This window comes from Numenius arquata, chromosome 8 (assembly GCF_964106895.1).
Source record: "Numenius arquata chromosome 8, bNumArq3.hap1.1, whole genome shotgun sequence".
NCBI classification, from domain to species: Eukaryota; Metazoa; Chordata; class Aves; order Charadriiformes; family Scolopacidae; genus Numenius; species Numenius arquata.
In genome coordinates this window covers 38530322-38553099 of record NC_133583.1, presented here as the reverse complement: position 1 = coordinate 38553099, position 22778 = coordinate 38530322, and the positions used below count along the sequence as shown (strand labels likewise).

At 38.4% G+C, this 22778-nt stretch overlaps 1 protein-coding gene across 1 annotated transcript in view; it reads right to left on the bottom strand.

Moving 5' to 3' along the window:
* Positions 1-22778, bottom strand: part of VAV3 (vav guanine nucleotide exchange factor 3) — a 165555-nt gene that overhangs the window by 136632 nt on the left and 6145 nt on the right. The gene's annotated exons all lie outside the window — the stretch shown is intronic.

Genomic DNA, 22778 nt, shown 5'->3' with positions numbered 1-22778 from the left:
CTGAAAAAAATTCTCTTGAAAAAGGTAATGCTGCCTTTTTTCCTTTTTTTTTTTTTTTAATTACATGGCTATATTAGGAGATGGCAATCCAGAATTCTTAATAGGTGGATCAGTAAAAATATTGCAGTAGGGTAGTATATACCATGAGCCAAAAAAGTTCACACTAGTGAAAAATACAGCTTTTATCTGGCTCATTTCCAGGCATACCATGAGAGAAAAGCGCACCCAGACACATCAACAAAATCACAACCTGTTGGAGTTCAGGACCCTGACAACAATTTTCAATATTTCAATCTGTAGATTATCAAGGCATTTCTAAAGCACCCTAGTATTTCACAGCATAAGTAGTTACACTACTACAAACCAATAATGTCTTCGTCAGGGCTGCTGAAAGGGGACACCACTTGTGATAAACCACTATGTTTTTATGGAACAGCTGAGAGTTTTAGTGGCCTCTGGTCCATCCTGCACTGAATTTAATTTTGTGAGAGGCATTAACACAACATTTATTTAAATGAAAAGCAAGTTTTCAGGGGAAAAAAAAAAAAGTGTCTACCACCTAAAAAAAAGGTATGGTTTATACAGTTGGGACTGTTATTTGTCTGAACTTAAAGCGGAAGAGAGTAGGCAAACCAAATTATACTAAGTTCCACAGAAAAAGCATGCTGTTTTCTATCATAACATTTGCCACTTCACAAAAAAGAGAAACTTCTATTTGGGGCTTTTTCAACACAGTACCTGGTTATGTGTGCTGACAAATGCAGAGAAATATTTTACAAAGGGTAGTGAATAGAAATGACTAATTAGACACAAAAAACACAGGCAGGACTATAGCTGCCCACAGGGAAGAGGACCTCTCTAACCAGGCCTCTAATGAAGTGAAAGATGAAATGCAAAAGAAAAAAGAAAAAAAAAAAAATCAATTTTATGTATTCTCTATTCATTGCATTATTTCTCAGAAAATACATTTTAGCACTGAAGTACTTCAATGGAATAAAGGTCTGTTTAGTGCAGACCATAATATTCAGTATCTACATGTATCTTTTCTACTAAAAGCACTCCTAAGGGTGTTCAGAGACCAACACAAAGAGCTCTGAAGATCAAATTCTGCCGTGAGACATTTATATGAAATTCCAACAGAGCAACACCAGTCAGGCGAGTAAAAACTGAAAGGCCAAGAAACGACAAGCATTCACGAAAGACAGAGCTCTAATCCACTTTCAACGACTTTTTTTTTTTTTTTAATTACCAATAGTAAAAAAAAACAGCTATTTATATTTACATCAACTTCCACCTCCTTTTTATTATGGTGATTTAGTCACAAGCAAGGAAGAAAGCTTGGGTAGTTGGCAGTTTCTTTATATTTGTATCTGGATCAACAGACATTCGTACTGCATCTAGGACAAACGAGAGAACATACTGAGCATCCAAGACATTCCAAATAGATGCTAGGCTATAAAGGGGTATTAAAAACAAAATCGATCTCTATCACTCTATGTCAGAGAAGGTAGGTTTTTTCCACTGTGATTCACTTTTGCTGACATTGTATACCCATCCCTTTGTCACCGCAGTTCCCAGGCTTTTTTGTATATTGCAGGGCCCCTGCAAACTTCAGGAGGTTCCCAATAACTGCATGAAAGCCGAGGCCAGTCGCTCCTAGCCACCATCACATTGAAGCTATGATGAAAGAGTAAAAACAAAGAAAAGGAAGGACTCTGCTTAGCCAACTGTCTACTAAATCCACTTCGTCTCCTGTGGGAGAAATAAGGCTTGTCAATCAGGGAAAGTGGAAATCTTCCCCTCCTATTCCTCCTCTAAATGGCACCACTTTATAAAGTATACAGCTGCAGCTATTCGCCTTAGCCTAGTCTTTAAACAGCCTTATAGGCATAAACAACACATGGTGGGGTTTTATGTAACAGCAAGCATTTTATGACAAAAATAGTTGAGGAAAGGCCAGACATTCAAAGCAAGTATATAAAAGGGAAGTGATCAGATGAGCAAATTTGGCTTCAAATCACACATCTCAGAAGAAACAATCACTTTCTTTTTTTAATTTCTGAAATACTGATGTTACATGCAAGGAGGCACATACAGACTTGTGAAGATTGGAGATTTTTCTATTAGTCATTTATGGTCCTAGAAAAGAAGAATTACACAAGAATAGAAGGAAGAAGAGGAACAGATCATTGTCATAACACTTACATGTTCTTTCTACACCGCAGCGGTTACTGCAAAACATGGGCTTCTGACCTTTCCTGTCCATTTCTGGGATGCTGATGAGAACAAGATTAGCTAGGAATAGGAATATCTCATTTTCATTTCCACTCTGTTCCCGAGAACATACGCAAAAAGGAAAATAATGAAGTTATACCTCTTGAACACAAGGAGAAATGTGAAAATTGCCATAATGGATTTCACTGGAAGAATTGCTTTTCTATATTCTGTCATCATGATTGATATGCGCAAGTTGTTTCAGTGAAAGAAAGCACTGAAACAGAAGAACTCGTCTCCTTAAAGTTTCCTTCAAAGAAGTTGGTTAATGCCCTGAGGGTTGCAGATATTTCTCGTCACTTGTTTCAATAACTGTGTTGATAGGAGTAACAAATTCCATACTATCGCTGTTTTAATCCTGCTAAGTCCAAATCTAAGAGAGACATTCTGGAACTTCCTACCGTGACCAAACAGCACCATCACCTCTTCTATCCACAAAGGGAAGATACTGTGACCATAGCAAACCTACATAGGAGGAAGACCAAAATTATACCATGAACCTATACACATAAAAAAGCAACAGTAACTAGAGATACAGACCCAAGAGTTTCATCAGCTACTAAATAATGTGTACGCACAGGAAATGTCTAGCTTCCTGTAAATTCTTTCAGCCACATCCAATACAGGAAGAAAATTAGGTACTTACAGATACAGCTGCTCATATATCAAGAGCTCCATTCCATAAACTAGGCTGGATGGTTCCTCAACACGTCAACAACACATCAATCCCAAAAGCAGGGTTACCAAAATAGGAGCACGTTATACCTCTATTAGATAACACAATTTCTTAATTTTTTTTAATATCTGCATGTTCATTAGCACCAGATTACTAGGTACTCAGATAAAGCAGTGGCCCCACTGTGGTACTGATGGAATTGTACATCCAGGGTTAACAATTCAACACAGAAATCATTCCTGGCTCCTTCACAGCTTTCAGCAGCCAAAGCAGATTAGATTAGTTCTGCTCTGCCAACAGGAGTAATTATCACTATATGAAGTAAAAAATAGCTGTAAGGATTTCTAAATGAATGAAGCACGAACCCACTGATGAAGTCTTAATTCAACATCTATTAATGTCTTCTCCTAAGCCAGCAAGAGGGAAAGGAGCAATAACAGAGTCCGGAATGGAAGTTTTAACATTTCTATTGTTCCTATGGGTGTCACTTTTCTTGTAAAGATCTTTAAATCCTGACTCTTACTGAGGGTAGGCAATGCAAAAATGGCCATAAGGAATTTAAAGACCAAGTCAATGCAAGAGGATGAGTGATCCTATTTTCAGTAAACAAATGAAAGCTACAAGGCTGTCCCCAGAGATTATTTTTTTTGGTTTTAAGTGTCACAACACCACATTATTCTTTTTCTCACTCTCAGATAAAACATATTAACTTGCAAATTACATTTAAAAAAAAAAAAAAGTAACACACACAGGAAGAACACATCACTCAGAGTAAAGAAATTGAGTTTTAGGTTCTACATTTCACCTCTTGTTCTGCAAACCATCTCCATCATTCAGATGATCAATATTTTTAAAGCTCTGAGCACAAGTGAACATGCCAAATATTAAATACCTCCTAAACTTTGCTCTCTAAAAGAGTATAAAGCATATACAGTAATAAAGATGGAAGAGACAGCACAATGAGTTCTGCAAAAGGCAGGCTCATTATGAGTATCTCAGCAGCTTGCAGCCTATACACCTTCGCTCTTTGTGTAGTTGCTTAACCATTTTTAAGTAACAAAACATGCAAGACTGGTACCATTACACAAATGAAGAATTTTGCTAAGAAATGTTCTGTGCAAAGAACAGCAACAGACATTCCTTAATTCAGAGAATTAAGGAAGAACTAGGAAAAACTGTAGTGCTATTAGCTTCCTAGGTGTGGGCATTCTTTGAAGGCCTACACAACACATAGGATGCTGTATGAACTATAAAACATATTAAATTCCTTTGAACCACTGCTAACACAGTATGAATATTAATAACATGTTCTTTATTTGCTCAGTTAATGTAGTAATGAAATATTCATAGAAATGCTCTTCTTAAAATTCTTAACTGACTACTATTCAATTGTGTCTATTGCATTTTGGCTTGAGTATGAAGTTTTGTTTATGTACATTTGCTCTTCTCCATGCTTCAGAGAAAGAAAATGGAAATTGAAACTTGAAAAAAAGCTGAGGATGCACAAAGGATGCTCAGCTTTTATTATTACTAATGATACAGAGTGAATAGAGGGTGGCAGGGGGGCCAGGGAGCTCAGGACATGTCACGCATTCCTGACTCTCTCCTTGGCTATGCTGCCACTATAGCATTGATCAAGCAAGTGAAAGCAAAAAAGCATTTCAGTTCTCTCTGTCCCTTAAGTCAAGTACTCCTATAAGCCATGAAACTGGAAACTCGTCACCAAAACATTCAGCAAACACCCTTCATGTCCTACCATGCACATCAGAAAAGGAGACACTAGGCTGCGTGAAGAAGCAAGAAAACTTTTCTACTTTACCTGTTTTGCAATATGAAAAATAAGAGAGCTTCAGGAAAGCACACAGTCGCTAAACAGATGGGAATTTTAGACCACAGCACCTCAACTACAGGAACTCCCCAAGTGAAACTGGCAAGAAGCACGGGTGGGAAATCAGGACAGCATCCTGTTGCAAAGGGCAAATTTTATTCGTATCCCTTTGTTCCCCGCTAGCAAGACTTAATTTTACTCTGCAGTATCTTGTCAAAAAGAACAGCAACTGGACACAGTATTAAGCACACAGAGAATAGCTAGGGGGTTCCTGTGCTTAGTTACCTTTTCAAATCACTAGCCCTACCTGGCTTACATCCCAAAGTTGCATCCCTAAAATGTTTTTCACAAAGGATCTCAGTGTCTTATAAACAAATGCAAAAATAAGGAAGACAAAGGGAACACAGAAAACAGTCCTGAGGAGAACAAGAATAGGAGGAAGACAGCAGCAAGGAAATGAAAAGAGGACCACAGGAAAAAGAACAGGAAAGGAACAGACACACAGTGAAACAAAAGTTTAAAAAGAAAAACAAAATAGACCAATAGAGAGAAATATGCAATGGGAAAGACCACTGAAGTAAAAAGAGACTTGACTTGCTAATTATTAAATTGTGGAAAAACATGAAGTAAAAGCCAGACACAAAAAAAATTATGTGCTAAACTTTTGGTGTTAAAATGCTTCAAACAAAACTATTTATGAAACTGCCATTTAAAGAAAGACAGTAGTCACTGTCCGCTAAATTGTATTTACAATTTTAACATGGAAAACTGCTTCTGTAAGAGGTAGAATTGTAAAGGACACTAATTTTCTACTCCAACATCTTGTCATTGGTCCCAATATAGGATTTCTAATCATTCACATTTCAACTTAGTTGATGAAATATTAGCAGTTGTATGAAATTGTTTTATAGACACAGAAACCTCAAAACCTACACCTACCTAATGTATTTAAACTTATTGGGGGGGAAAAAAACACCCTGAATACCACAGCCTAGCTGACACTTTCAAACAGCAAAATGAATGCTCAAGCAAATTAGCACTCAGTGTTTTCATGATCAGAGAGAAAAAAAAAAAAATCCTATCCACACTCAAATCATGAAAAAACTTACAGCTACAGTGTGAAATACAGATCTTCACATCAGCGCTGGAGAAAACACCCAACACATTTCTTTCATACTGTTAGCTTGATGCACACTAAGATGCTGCTTCCAGTGTATCCTAGTATCTTTTATTCACGACTGTGCTTGGTTTTTCCAAGTCTCTAATGTTAATGTAATAATAAGAGAAGACATCTTACTTTGCCTATACCTGTGCAAGGGAATTAATTTTGGGGTGTAAGGAGCCCTATGAAGGTGTGGCTAAAGACTTTCATATATATAGGCTAAAGGCACAGAACTCACCTGAAAGGATCCACACTTGACTTCAGTTCCATTACAGAAACACAATCGCTTTAACTATTTCTGCCTCACCTCTAAAAAATAAGAACCATTGAAGACCTACAGTGTGGATTTTTTAAGGTCATTTTTTAAGTTAGCATGTACTGGCTTGTTCTGTTCTAAGCACTTTAAAAAAAAGTCTCCAAAACTGTCACCACTGAATCCTGCATGAAAATTCAACACAACGGGGGGGGAGGGAACAACATGACTTTACAGGGTTAAAGGTGAACCTAACGCAAATAACTCCTATGCTCTTCTATTTCTTACCAGCAGATCACATCGATCACGTACTAGGTCTATGATTTCAAACAGGAAGGAACAATATTCTTATTAACATTCATGAGTATTAACATTAAATACTTTAAATGTTTTCTTGAATTGCATATGACTAGTCTTTTCCAAGCTCTTACGATCATGGAATAAATTCCTAGCAAGGCCTTAAGGATGCAAGTATAGCTCTACAAATATGAATACGTTGTCCTCGAGTTACCTATTTTAAAAATCCACTGTTCTATTTTTGCTGGTGTGTCACTTCAGGTTTGCAGTTTATTAGATCATGCTTTCTGTGGCAAGGACAGGGGTTTCTGATATATTCAGAGAACACTCCTCAAGGATTCCAAGTCAAGTAAGTAGAACAGCTAAGTCCAGAAGCCGAAACCAAAAACCAGTGTAAATAGCCAAGAATTAAGAACAAACACCAACAATAAATTTGCAGGATTGGAAGTGAAAACTCAGTGGTCAGAGAATGTACTGACTACATTTTTACACTTGTGATATTCTCTGGAACTTCAACATACTGACCCGGCATCAAATGTCATCTTCCATGCACTGAGTGCCATACAGTTCAGATCTCAAAAGCTGAGGAAGAAGTCACTTAGCTGCCCAAAGTTATCATACACTTGCATGGAGCTCCATCTTACTTATCTGGCTGAGAAAGTTAAATGCTTCTGCTATCTTGATTACCACATATACTGCATTTGAGCATTTCCCAGTAACAATAATAGAGTTATTAAAAGCAAATCCAGAGTTTGCTTTAATGGTCCCAGATTCTCATGCAATTTGAAGTAGAACAATGGGTACCAAATACAGCATCTTTTTCTGCTCAAAAGTAAAATAAAAATTACCCAGGCTAAGGTGACCTAGGTTCACCTTCATTCATCGAGCAAGCAAATGCAAGGTGTTCCACCCTCATTTCTGTCCTCAGTGAAGCCAAAGCTCAGACCAAGTGCTGAGCCTTTCTAACAGCCAAATAATCAAACCGCAGCAGAAAGCTAAACAGCTTGACCCCCTTAACTATTTAACAGGGGGGTTCGTCCCACTCTGTAAGAGGGGCTTTCTGCCCCACTGCCTCATATGAAAGAAAACAAAGAGGAAGGTGGCCCTAAAATGTGTATTGCTCTCCATCATGACAGTGAGGAAAAAAAGTCATACAAGTTTATAGTACAAATATTTTAAGTATACAAACTATAGTAAATGAATAGAAAAAGCAGCAGCTCCCCTCACATGCCATTCCACTGTTTAAAGAAAAAATCATTTGTAATCTGAAGGAGTTTTTTTAATATATGTATTGAGGTGATTTCACCTCTGAAATGTCTTAAACTATAAGCTTTCAGCACATACATAAAGATTAAAGCAAGGGAAATTCTAAGTATGATTAAAAATAGGCAATAATGATTTCACTACATTATAAATAATTATTACTGTTTAAGTAATCTAATTACATGACTTACATCAAAATTTATTTATAATCCAAATATAAACCTGCAGAAAAACCACTCCTCTTCCCAACACATCAAAACCCTGGACAGGGCAGGGAGGCGGGGAACAGGGCCTCCATCTTTTTCAGCCATTAGGCCACTGCATTGACATGTCAACAGGCAGGACGCCCTCAGCATGCTGACCGCCATGGCCTGCGTTGCTCTGCCTGCTTTCCCAGCAGCTTCCCAGAGGCCCTACTGGACTAGGGAGGACAGCCCCAAGACAGCCAGCATCCACCAGGAGGGAGGAAGGCCTCCGCCATGGCTGCTCACCTCTGCCTGCCACTGGAACCCTTCAGCCACACACCGCCCTTCCCACAGCCACCCACCCTGCCAAACCTCTCCGACTACTTCCTGGCAAGCCCGTCAGGACCCATGCAACACAGGCAGGCTCAACACTAGCCAGAATACAGATAAAAGACCACACTGGATGCAAAATCCTCCAGTGCCCCAAGCAGGCCTCATACTTCAGAGGTTTATGAAGCAACTTCTCAGCAGCTGATAAGATTGGCCAGGATGACACAGGCTGTCCCAAACATCCACAAACCATAATCTTCCAAAATACGTGGCTCAGCGAAGGGAATCACAGGGACATTCGTTCCCCCTCATTACGAGAGGCCTCAGCCCAGACACTCAGGGAAGTTGAGGAGACCTTGCTGCCAGGCCACCTACACCTTAGAGACTTTGTTGATCACACCAGAAGAATGGGAAGCCTAAGGCGATACAGCTCCACGAACGTTTGATGTTTCCAGATAACACAGACCAGGTAAAGCAGTATTAAAAGCAGATGGGTACTATACTACAACTCGTTTTGTCAATAAGATTTAAATACACAATTCCACACAGACCGTGTTTTTACCCAGCACACACCTCGTCTCTGCGAACACGTTCTCAAACAGATGGTGTCACCACAGGACCTGTAGGATCTGCACTAAGTATAGAAACATAGATATTTCAAGTAAAATATTTATTTCAACCTACAGTCAGGGAAAATGTTTAATACCATTTATTCCATAAATAATTACAATGTTCTAAGACTCTAATGCTTTATCTCATACATTACAGCAAGACTTTCAGAGCAAAGATGTATTTGGATGATTTCTAAGACTAATTTTTATTTCGTCGAATCATTTCTAATACTGCATTACCTCAAGTGAGAGTTAAAAGCACTTCCAGTGTTAATGACACGGCTTTTTGGAAATACTTAAAAGCTACTACATTGACCACACAAAATTTGAGGGATTTTTTTGTTTTGTATTGGTTTTTTGTTCATTTTTTTAAGTCTAGCAGAACACACTTTCTAGGTCAGTTTGATGAAGAAGTATCCCCTCTTGCTTGCTTTGAATATGCTGCCTACCACCCCCATTGGATACCTTCCTGTTTCTGTACTTGAAAGGACAGCAAATAATTTTCTCTTTCCTCAGGCCTCTCGTATTCTCCCGCTATGTTGCCTCTTTTCAAAGCTGAAAAATCCCCCTTTTTCTATTAAGCTGTTCCTTATTATTTCATACGTTTGAAAACCTATACTGCCCTTCCCTGCACCTTTCTCATTTTGTTATATTCTTTTTAAACAGGAGACCACAGCTACGTAATACAAGAACACTGTGGCTTATGCAGTAGACTGCAATGGCATAACGAGCCCTAACGCAAAATAGCATAATGAATGTTTTGGGCACAAAACAAGCCTTTGCAAATGCACCTTGCAAAAACCCTTGGGTGCTACATCCTCCACAGATATCTACCAGAACAGATTACTGTTCTGAAGAATCTGGCCCAGATGATGATGAGATACTGAAGTAGGTGAAACAGTGGTTCGATCCACAACTGCAATTCCTGTGACAAACAGGACACAAAAACACTAATAGTTCCCAACTTCCTAAAATTCTCTGAGGGAAAATTCACTTAAAATGCAACTCTAAAAACATAGAGACTAATGCGTTTGTACCCACAACTGTTTTCCACACAGAGTCACTCTGAAATCCAGCCAGCGCTAGGCAAACTGCACTGCATTTCTTCAGTGACATGTAACCTTCCTAATTAAAGAATTCAAAGTGAAATATTGATATAATGCAAGAATCAGTGAGCTTTAGAACAAATTCTATCAACAGTAACATTAATTTACATCAACTTAAAATCAGGTGACTCCTCATGAACCTGCAGTAGGTTTCCTTCCTTAAGAAGGCTGACAAACAAAGGTAAACCTGACATAAAATGTTTCAGCTGTACATCGTCATAGGTCCTTGCTGTCTAAAAGACTGCATTCACTCAGCCCAACTGTCTGCCAAAATGAAACACATCATTAAAGGCAGCCCACATTTGTGTGGGAGAAGTGCCAAAATCACATAAACACCTACTTCCACTAGTATGAATTAACAGCTGTGATCATCTCAGCAGAGGCAAATGAGTGAACAGTCATGGAAATTCAACTGTCACCTCTATATGTGGCCCATTTGATGTCACGGATGAATCATATTGATGCCTTACCACATAGTAATATTTGAAGTACACCAAAACTTTATTTCAAAGGATATCAATTTGGCATCTCACAAAATAAAATATAACCACGAGCGTGATCTCATTAGAAGGAAGGGTATTTATGAAAAGAAGAAAAAAATTTTAAATTAGAATCCTAAAGTACAATTCAGTGTATTTTAGTTAGCCTAAAACAATCAAACAGCGAAAACAGAATGCTATGAAAGCTCTGCAGCAGAATGTAATTTAGAATTATCTGGACTCTCAGTCTACTGAGCAATTTGCTACAGTACAATCAGGGTTTTAAATGGAGTACATGGGCGCCAGTGAAAAGTCTGCATTACTGAACCATACTGCGTGCTGAGTCTTAAGATACTAGCATCACATTTTTCTACAATTCAATTAAGAAAATTATTCTTTAGTTACTGTAATATAGATGGCTGTTTCAAACAGCTCATTATCACCAACATGAAGGCAGGTTCAGTAAAGACCCCAACATAATTGTTAAACGATCTGGTCCTCAGTCTTCAGCAGATAAAGTCCATGGGAGATCATATAAAACCACACATCAAAGTTGCCTTTTCAACAAGAGAGCAGCATGGACCCCAAGATGCAGGGCAAGCTTAACACCTCCATGCAGCCTTCAGTGCGCCATCTCAGATCCCATAATAATTATAGCCTTCAGCAGTGCAAAAGGCAACCAGCATAAGCAGTTCCTGCAATACAGATTACAGAAATCAAGGGGTGCTGATAAAGCCCAGGAGAGGGACAGGGGGACAGAACAAGATGTCACACACAAGAGAGCACCACTTAAATAACCACCTGGGGGACTCTACCACCAACGCCTTGTCATGCACAATTATCTTGCCACAAGATATTTTCGCTCTCTTGCTACGAAATCACCTTGGGAAAAGAACTACAGAATGTTCTACCAAAATAGTAATTCTGATTATAAAAGTACAATGTGCTTTGAGTTCTGCCACATTATTCCAAGTGTCCACAGATAACAAATTGTGTTAAGGATCATTTTAAAGTAGTTTAAAGAACTCATTCCAGCTACTGACTACCAGGTGAACAACTTCAGAAAAACAGCGCATGTATATTGGTGACATCACGAAAAGCAAACTTCCCAAACCATTGTTAAAAACACTTGTAAAAGGTATTCCCCATTCTGGAAAAAAAGGGCTGCATAAATGGTTCCCATTAGTTTCAAGCTCATATTTTTGTCTCTCTCAAACTCACAAATAATATAAACATCAGTGCCAGAAGTGTTCTACCACAGAGGGGAACTGAGAACCACTAACGTAGGAAGTCCTCACACAGTGTTCTGCTGGTCTTCTGAACCTAGTGAAGAGGACTGGATCCTACCTAATCTATTCATAAAATTCTCATACACATAGAACAAATTAATTAAATATTTGCTATTTTAGGAACAGTGTATGCTAGCAGAACACAGAATTTAACTTGGTTTTATAACTACATCCCTATCAAATTTAATATCATCCACAAAATTAAGTTAAAAAAGGCACACTGAAATCCTAGCAAGATAGGGTTGTTTGCACAAATCTACATAAAAAGCAACAGTCACTCGTGTCATGGCTAAAAAAATTTCTGCATGAGCAGTAACCTATTACTGGTTTTGGCACTGATGCATACATAGAGGAAAACATAGCAACATAATGTAGGGACAGTGAAAGCATCTGCCTGCCTGCAAGTTGTAGGCAAATATTTTTTTAAACCTATTATAAAAAGAACACATACAAAAGCAATACAAACAGCTGCTATAACATACTTTCAGACCTCTGAACAGGCATCAGCTTACTAAATTGCCTAACAGAACATCACTTCAACACAAATGATTCCTTAAGTTTTTTTTTAAATAACATTGAATGCAAACATCGGAGCTAAACTGTAAGAACGTCTAGGAAGCCTAGTTTTACATTTGATTTTGTTCCGTATTATTTTGTTCTACAGACTATTCAGCTAAACACAATGAATTCTAAATAAAATATCGTATAATTCTGAACCTGTTATTGTCTTCTAAAAGACATAATAGCTTGGTGAGACAACAAAGCAAGTGGAGATTAGACAGAACAACAAATCAATATATATGCAATTTGTAACTGGGAATTTATAACAACGACAGAGCTTCCTCTGCCTCTGTATGAAGGTGGTTCTCGGCACAGGAGAAGCAATAAGAGTGATTTTCAAACAACTGGACACAATAATACCACAAGGCTGATTCTTGCCTTTAAGTCAGATAAGCAGAATAGCAGCACAAAGTCCCTGTAGCGAGAGACAAACTTGTTCGATTTGTTGAAAGAAGATAATATAGTGTGAACAACCAGACAGAAAAATTATTCAGCAACATCCTTTTGAATGGATCAGAATAAGTGAGGTTATGTGAAACAAGGGCAGGACAGTAAATAGGCAAAACAATTAAAATAGACACTTGCAACTAGTGTTGTGGCTATATTATTCAGGAAATATTTGTATTAAGATCCTGTTTGCTTTTTTCAGAAACTAGCATTTCTGCATTTGTGACAATAATATGCTAGTTCTTAATATGTGTTTTTTTAAAAAAGACTAAAAGTCAGTATTCAGTAGGGATCTGAAGTATACAGCCTTCAACTTTTGCACTGCTCATTCATTTCTAAATGAAACCACGAGTGCAGCTATCTGGGTATTTTCTATACCAAGGACTGGAAACTCACAAGTTTGTGACTCATTATTCCCTGGCTGAGAACGACTGTGCCACACACAACCGACTGAACTGACTGATCCTCTGAACATGACTCATGGGTCTACCAAAACCTGTGTTGAGATCCGCTACCAGCCAGAGGCTGCCCCACTGGGAGGCGAGAACCTCTGTACATATTCTTGGCAAAATCTTCCCACAGCCACTCTGCTCAAGCCTTCCCACCTGCTTCAGAAGTCTCCTCATGGCAGAAAGGAGCAGCAATTTAAATCTTGGAGACACAAGTTATCCAAGCATCTGCTAAAGCCTGTTAAATATATACACTGCCAGCAATAAGCAATGCAAACTAAAGTTTGTACAAGTCTGTTCTCTGTAATTCACAGAGAAAATTACTCTGAGGATGGCAACAGAGAGGATGATAAACTGCCCACCCTCCGTATTATTTTTTACTACGTCCACCCTATCTTCTTATGACAGCAACACCACAGTTAAGAGATGCAACTTCTCTACACAGAATTTATATTTAAAGTAAGAAACAAGTAAAAACATCAGCTGGATATCAGGGTAATATTTATCAGTCTATGTAAGCAATAAATGATAAATGTAACAATAGATGATTTTACTTCATTTTCGTAAATGACTAGATCTACCCAGCATGAAATAGTTTCAAACTCAACAGAGTTTAAACTTCTAAAACCTTTGAGACATGTTCAAAGCACATTTTAGTAAAAAGTGGACTAAAAATAATAGAGTTGAGGTCAATCCTGTAATGCCATCAGAGAGCTAGAGTAGGAAAAAAAAGTCTTAGATCCTCCAGTTCAAATGAAATTCCCTTTTTAATACCAGTATGCCTTGCTACTGGAGGGTATTTCTGATTTTTTTTTTTTTTTTTGACAGCTGCAGAGAACTAGTGAATAATAAGTTGTCCTACCTCCACTTCCATCAAAGCAAGTCAAGTTACTGTCCAGTCTGTCTGCTAAATGTGGTCATTTCTTGAATGCCATAGAGGACATTGAAGAACATGCAAAGGAAATCCAAGGACCTCCTAACACAACAACATGGAAATCACTTCTCCTTTTTGTCAGTGGCTGCTGTTTTGAAAACTTTAAGTTTGATGATTAAAAAAAAATCATACCCATTTCAAAGCCAGCTGTTTAAAAAAAAAAAAAATGGAAACATCTGCCATTCGTTTATTTGTTCCTTCTAATTCTTGGAAGACTTCTACCTCCAAAGAAGGTTTTAAACATCCTATGGCAACCAACAATGTGTTATCATAAATACCAAGGGAGTAGTCAGAAGGAAAATAGTGTTTCTAACATTGACAGAAAAACCCACAAAGTATTTGGTCATCATCTGTCCTTCCATTGAATCTGTAGCCACTCAAGATCTCTCGCTTACTTTCCCCTTGGGATGCTAACAAACTTTCAGGCAATAATAATTTAAAAAAAAATAAAAAAAATCTCAGGCACAGACTAGGGTACAGCATTACTTCCCAAAATTCAGAAATACCTTCACAATGGCATAGCCCACACCTAACATGTTTGTTTCCAGGAAGAGAGAATCATACTGAAAATGAGAAAACTCCAGAGAAGCAAGCACCTGGAATTCAGTGAAACAGGCCAGAGATATATGTGATACAGGAGGGGCATCATTCCCATAAAGGAAGGAAAACAGCACAGTCACTCCTGTCCTGCATAGACTAAGCACATCGATAAGTGACTACAGAGGCATGATAATGGTTGGAAAAGAATATGACTAAATTAGAGTACAGGAAATTTTTAAAGGAATTTCCCTAGTTAAAAACCACTCTCACAACTGCAAAAAGGGAATAAAGTTGAAGGAAACATAAGAGAGTGGACCAGACTTCACAATGGAAAACTTTAATGATGGAAAGCACTGATGCAACTAGAAAACTAAGCAAAAGCCACCTCCTTTCCAGCAGCATACTTCACTTCTGAAGGGGCATGTGAGGAAAATGATTCTGAAGTTAAGAAGGATCCAATACTGAAGTAAAAAAAAAAAAAAAAAAAAAAAAAAAATCACTGACCTGGATTAAGTTCTCATCAGCATCTCATCATGAAACAAATAGTTCAAAGCTGCTCTTGTACTTCAAATGATATGAAACCATAAAATCAGCCAGCATAATAGGATCAATGTCACAATAATTATTCTTCAAATACATGTTCTCCATTAAACCAGGAACTGCATGACAAAATTTTCATTTAGTCTCATGAGAACCTTTAAAAAAATAACTCTCAAATGTTAATATTGAACTGCTTCACCCTCACAAGGGTAGAAATGATGTGAACAAATCAAGATAAGGTGGTTACTTACAGGACAGTTACTGACCATTTATGCCTTGACCCTACTGAGCTTTTAATTACAGCACGTCCACAGACTTCAAGTGGACTAACCAGCTGGGCGTCACCACCTCCTCTGCCTGCCATGCCTATGAATTATACCAAGCCTATAAAGACTGTGTCCATCCACAGAAAGGAAGCAAGTAAAACTCTGGAAACCTGTAGAAACAAATTGTAGTTCTAATAAATTAAAGAATAGTTTTAAGTAATCTCTGATAAAGTTATTCTTAAATGTCCATCTAACCTGATTTATATTTGCCGTTAGCTGTCAAGGTAATCCCTCAGGGACACCATGGTGTTGCAAATGCTTTTATCTCACAATATGGATACTTATAGTGGTTGTTTCACCTTGAGTATAAATAGTCCTCTCACCTCCAGCCTAGGAAGGAGAAATAAAATTATCATGTCTGTCAGCCTCTGAAAAGTGACTGGAGCTCACTGGAAAAAGACAGAAAGAAACCATGAAGACTGATTCCCAACATGAGGGAGCAACAGGATGAGCATGCTGGCTAGCAGGGCTGGCTATTTCTGCCTTGCAAGCAACATAGATAATCAATCTGAAAAGCAGTTAAAAATAACCACCATTCCCATCTCCACCTGCTCCCTCAGGACATAACCCCAGAAAAAGATTCCTCAAGCACTGCCATGGTGGCACAAACCTCCAGAGGTTGGTGGGAAGGGCAGGAATCAATTGATGCTGCCCTGAGAAGGACACGTTTCCAGCATCAGTGGCCAATTCCTCCTGCAGACTCCCAGCACTAGCTTTCATCCTTATTGCTCCCACCCAGAGTGGTCTGCCCCATCACCAAAACAATTTTGGGGACACGCTCACATATGTTGGAAACCTCTGACTGCAACAGGAAGGAGGCAGAAATTTTTAAAATAATGGGTAAAAGCAAAGCAATCACCATTTACAAAAAGTAGTCACTGAAAAGCAGCTTAAAACAGCCCAACATGCAATTGCTGTTCAAGCACTATCTGGTCCCTTGAAACCACTGCGTTCGCTGGCCCTAAAACCATAACTTCCACTTGAACCTTCCTGCCCAGCACTCTCACCTATGCAGGAAGCAGCTTCCAGAGGAGACACACTCTCATCCATGTAGGAAACAGATTTCAGAGGATCTGCAGAGGGATGAGGCCAACAGGAACAGTGAAGACAACAGGGCAGGGAAAACAGCTGAAAGGAAGAATGAGCATCAGGAAAGAAGTGAAAGAGGAAACAGATGCACTGGAGGGAGAAGAAGATACCAGGGGGAGGGGGAAGGCAAATGGAGAAGGTGAAAGTAATATAGCCCAGATTGAGAGAAGACAGCATAAGCACAGAATGAGCTGCAGAACTGAGATGAGTCAAAATGAGGGAGAAGGAGAAGGAGAAGGAGAAGGAGAAGGAGAAGGAGAAGGAGAAGGAGAAGGAGAAGGAGAAGGAGAAGGAGAAGGAGAAGGAGAAGGAGAAGGAGAAGGAGAAGGAGAAGGAGAAGGAGAAGGAGAAGGAGAAGGAGAAGGAGAAGGAGAAGGAGAAGGAGAAGGAGAAGGAGAAGGAGAAGGAGAAGGAGAAGGAGAAGGAGAAGGAGAAGGAGAAGGAGAAGGAGAAGGAGAAGGAGAAGGAGATCCTAATCCAAACCTGTCAGAGCAATTCCTCTTACTAATCACAGAGCAGTCTGGGTTTCTACGCACCTGAGTCAAGGCAGAAAAATCTGAGAAGCAGGGAAAATTGAAAAGAGGTTGTCACTAGCGAGCTGACAGGAAAATGAAATAACCCACAGAAATCCTAACATTTCAAAATCTGCTCTCTCAAATCAAGATGAAAGGCATTTTAAGTTCATTCAACTTTAACATGACTTTACTGAAACACTGGATTTCGAGGTCAAACTCTAATGATATTCAGCACAAAACAGGAAAAGCTAAATACTACTGCATTTCTTTTCCAAATAGTTTAAAGAGTATCTCCCAAGAAAGGCATTCCTGCAAAACTTTTTGAGGACTAATGTTCTTGTAGAACTACTCCACCACAAATTTTATAAACAACATTAGATGAAATCACTGTTCCTCACCAGAAAGAAAAAAAATACATCACTCAGGAATCATATTTCCAAACATAAATGGTTTTACAAAATGTATTTGTGGTCCAGCATGTTGAGCCACAAATTTCGAAAACGGTTTTTAAGCCTTAGAGAGCCATTCCCCAGACCCACCCTCCTATAGGTCAAGGAAATGGCAATGAGTTCTGAGCCAGAAAGACCAAGTCCTTAATTAGTATGACAATCACCATCAGTAGACCTATGCAGAGAAACCCCACCTTAACATCAGTTCTGCCCCAAAGGAGAATATCTCAGCTTTTGTTCATTGCTAATCAGAGGCCACATGAATTCATGGCCACTGTTATACACTAACAGAAGAAGGATCTACTCCTCAAGCCTGTTCCTAGCAAGGTGTGCTAAGAGACAGCAATACAAAATACACTCCCTCTTCTTTCAGAAGTTTTTTTTATTAGCAGTTGTTTTCTTACTTTTATCCCTTTGGCCATGGCAAACAACTTATAATTTCTTAAAAAAAAAAAACAAACCACAAAACCACACTGCAAGAATACTATGTCATTGTAACTGGGAATCCCACACACAAGTGCAAGAGATTATTTTTTTTAGTTCATAATAGGTATTTCTAACACTAGAGAATAATTCACATTACATTTATTATTGCTAGAGCTTTCTGCTCTTGAAATAACATGATGCACTATGGGGCTTACAAGCTACAAAAACCTAAATTCTCAAAAAAGAGAATGCAGATAGTTTAAATTAAGCAGATTCCCCAGGGGTCCACGAATCTTAGCAATTATAGCTGAGAAGACACACAAATTTGAAATATGCTCCAGTCTGCTGCTCAGGAGCTTCTCATGAAGAGTAGCTCCCCTGTTCCCAGCATGGCTCAGCCATTCCTACATCCGAACCCTCTCCCATCACCATGTCTATATTTGCATGCAAATCGCAGGGGTCCCAGTCAGCAAAGGCTTTCATCTCAACTAATCAATTTACCAGGGTCTTCCACAGGAAGGGAAATCTATAGGACTCTGATACAACTATAGAGACATTCCAGTAGGATTACTGGAGTCATTTCCATAATGCTTCATAAAACCTGCAACAGCAGAGACAGTAGCTACAAGGCACAGTCCTTCTAACCAACAGTTTCACTTAAAGGCATCACATAACAGATGTGGAGTTAAACCTCAGCTTTTACAAAGATTGCCATCTGTTCAGCATACTTTACAGTGAAGTCAGTGGCCTCAGCACAATCCAAGAGAAGACACATCACCGTATTCAGCGGTGCCAGCCACAACTCCAAACTGAATGAACACAGACCCTGAATAACTTTCTCATGACTACTTGTAGCGATTCACATCAAGGCACAGCGGTGGGTAAATTCACACTGCCCTCTTTGTGATGGGTAAAAAGAAGATTAGGACATAACAGGGAGAGTCAGAACACAAAACAAAATGTCTCAGGTGACCCCATTTAGGATTCCCATAAAACCTCATGTACACTTAATCAGTACACTTATATACCTGTTAAAGACTACTTGAAGTTTCACCATATTCTCCACTTTTAAAAATGCTCTAGGAATTCCCTAGAGCCAAAAAGCCCTAAGAGGACACAACTCGCATCCCAAATGAGCCCTCTGGATAAGGCCCAAAAACTATTATTTCATATCAGGCATCCCAAAACCTAAGCAAGATCCACACAAAAATACATGGCCTTTCATCAGCTGATATAGGGCATCACTGCTACATGGAGTAGTAGTTGGTGGGAATTTGAAGTCAGTCACTGGAGCGTGTAAGTATAATTTAAATCTTGACAGCCAACATGCAACCAAAACACAAGGAATTATACAGGCTATGATGATGTTGTCATTATTACACTATTAGAGTGTAGGCAGACAAAATAATGTATTAATTTTTTTTTTTCAGCATCAAATTTCCTACACAAAAGTGAAGTGAGGCTGCTTTGACAATCAAAATTTCCAAGGGACAAGCTTCAATCATTCTGCTTTAGTTGACTGTAAGGCTTCTTTTCATGTAGAAACAATGTGAATATAGAACAAGCAATGGTACAAAATATCCTCAGTATAGATTATACCATGCATACCCTTATATAACTGAAAAACAAATAGGTAAATTTGATGGTATCAAGGATTAAAGGGCGTATCTAAGGATTTTGGAAATACAAATCATCTTGTCCTGCAAAGCTTTACCAGTTAAAAATATGATTTAAAAAATGCTATATGTTTTGTTTTTTTCAGAAAACATTTGATTCTAGCAACAACTTCAAATATACATTTTGTTTGCTTCTGCAAAGCAATCATACCATATTCTCTATATCATTTAAAATAACTTTCAAGTGATTTTTAGAGAGATAAAACTAGTGAAAAATAGGTCATGACAGATTAGCTGAATCCCTAATAACCAATTATAAAATAAAAGTCTGATTGAAAGTAAAGGCAATTTACAGGCCAAAAATATTTGGGATTGTAATACAAGACAGCTGAATGTAATTTTCCCCAATTACATTAGTTCATATCTGTAGGTCTGCAAGAGTGTTTTAAATAGTATGAGTGGCTTCTACACAAATTGCTACAATATCACTATATTACACTATTTGTGACTAAGGTGTCATGTTCTGAATATACAAAGAATCAAATATCCTATTAATAGTCCTTCAGCGTTTCATGTTACCAAGACATTCGCTATTGTCATTTAATACAGAATGAAAGAAAGGGTCATTGACTGATATTTTTCTAAAAGATACGTTCTCACTTGAGATTGTGTTGAACTGGAGCCAATAGCATTCCCTGAGCTTTGAGGGAACATCTTTCTCCTAAACATAAGAATTCAAAACCTTACTATAAAGATGTCAGTTCAGATTGCATTTTACATATCACAAGTCTTAGCAAACAGCTGGTATTTCACAATGCCTGAAGTCTTAAACTTGGCTTGTCAAAGCAACATAAGAGAAAAGGTAGCTCCAGATGACGCTGAGTAAACTGGAAAGTGCAGGGAAAAAAATTAATAGCTGATTTGACAAAGTACACACCAATTCATACTTCTCTGTGAAACAAAATTTATGAAATACTGAAATAATACAGTGTAAATAGTACAAAACATTACTGTAGAGTATTATGGAATAATACGGGAGTACTGCAATGCTGTTTTGGAGCAATAGAAAGGAGAATAAAAATAAAGGGTTTTTGATATGGTGGTTTTGTTTGTGTTTATTTTTTAAAGAACTACAGATACAATCCAATTATTGAGGGAATGGGTTCAGAAACTGACACCTTGATATCAAGCAAAACTTAAAAGAAGATAAAACTGTCAGTGACCTAATAAAACAATACATCTTCCTCTGTACTCAGAGATAGCCAGGCAAGGCAGGGCACAAGCCAGGACTTCCATGCACGTGACAGGGATGCACTCGGGTCTGGAGGCGAGGTCCCCTCTCCCCCGGCACACAGCAAGTGTAGAGGGGACTGCACTCCAGCGGGTTTCCTTTGCAGCCACAAGCACCTGTCCCATTCCCACCTGGGTCAGCCGCTGGTCAGGGAGACAACATCACTTCAGCAGAAAACCGTTTCTTTCCCCAACTACCTCTATTTTACCAATATCAAACTGTGTTGTGAAAGTCCTTCCTGCCCATGCCTCTGACCAGGCTGCTAGCTGCTGCTCCCAGCTAACCCTCGTACCCAACAACCACACCAGTCAAGTCCAGGCTCAGCTATGCCAGGGCCAGGAGCTGCCAGGTCCCCACTGGCACGGCCACAACGGACAAGCACCATGCTCCCTGCAGGGTTCTCTCCCTCACACCTTGCCCACCAGCAGCTGCCTTACTTTGTAGCCCTTTCCCTCTGTATTTCCTTCTTTATACCTACAATTTGATCAACTCTTTTGACCTTCAAAGGAGAGGGGAAAAAGGATGTGGGCAAGAAATCCAAGAACCTCTATCTCACCAGTGCACAAATTGTACCAAGGTATTGTACTAACCCACCCTGACATGCAGTGCTGCAGCCTGGGAAATAACCTCCTGGACCTTACAGTCCTAAGGCAGTAAGTTACAACAGAGACCAGCACGCCACCATTAAATGATAATGCCATTACCATTAAAGAATAGCACAGCATATCCAAGACTGGTTTTCTATGTTTACCTTGTGATAAGTCTTAGAAGAGTTTTCCTGTCCTCTCTCAAAATCCTTAAGTGTCTTTCTTGCTGACACCACCTTCAATCCAGCTTCCCAACTTTTCCTGACCATTCTTTCTAGTTCATATTTGCTTCTTTTGATTGTTTCCTCCTACTCCTTATATATTCTTCTTTTATATTCTTTTATATATATATATTCTTTTATATATATATATTCTTTTATATATATATATTCTTTTTTATATATATATATATATATATATATCCTTCTCTCTCCTTTTGAGCCCTTCTGATTTATTAGTTTCTTTTCAGAAGCAGTCCTTCAACTTGCTTACAGGTCTCCCACCTTTGTCAGACAAGGCTCAGAAAATAACGGCTTCTCCCACACAGCACAGCAGCATGCCATACACAGACATCAATTTAAATTATCCACTGCTGGCACACACTATAGCCTCTGTGAGAAACCAGTACGAATATTTTTCCTGTTAATGCATCAGACATCTTCCAGCACACCAAAATTCTGTACAGGAGGGGATATTTGAGACAATTCTTGGCAAGATGCATTTGCTGCATTTAATAACTGTATGATAAAGATAGCTTGTAAAATAATCTTTACAATACAGTACAACTGCAGTTTTCCCTTCCCCCCTCAACCAAAAAGAATCAATATGAATCAATTAAAAAAAAAAAATCATTACATCAGTTTTTAAATATTATTTTCCTCCATCATCTTAAGATAAGAAGAATTACCTCAAAAAACTGGGTCACTACTTTTTTTGTCAGTTGCTTTTCTTAGCACAAAGCATAGAGGTCATATTGAGGTTTTGCTCTGAATAAATATTTGTTCAAAATATTTTTCAAGTACAATATGTGTAAGATATGTATACATATGCATAACATACATAGAGATTAATATATCTTTTAGGGGTAATACATCTTATGGATATAACTTATGCCCAATACAGCTTTCATTTAGATAAATCATGGAAATAAAGTAAAACAAAGTAAAGACATTTAGTGGATCAAAGTAGCAACCAGTAAGCAAAAAAACTGAAAAAATCTGAAAACTTCAAAAAATTTTTAAAACAATTACATTGA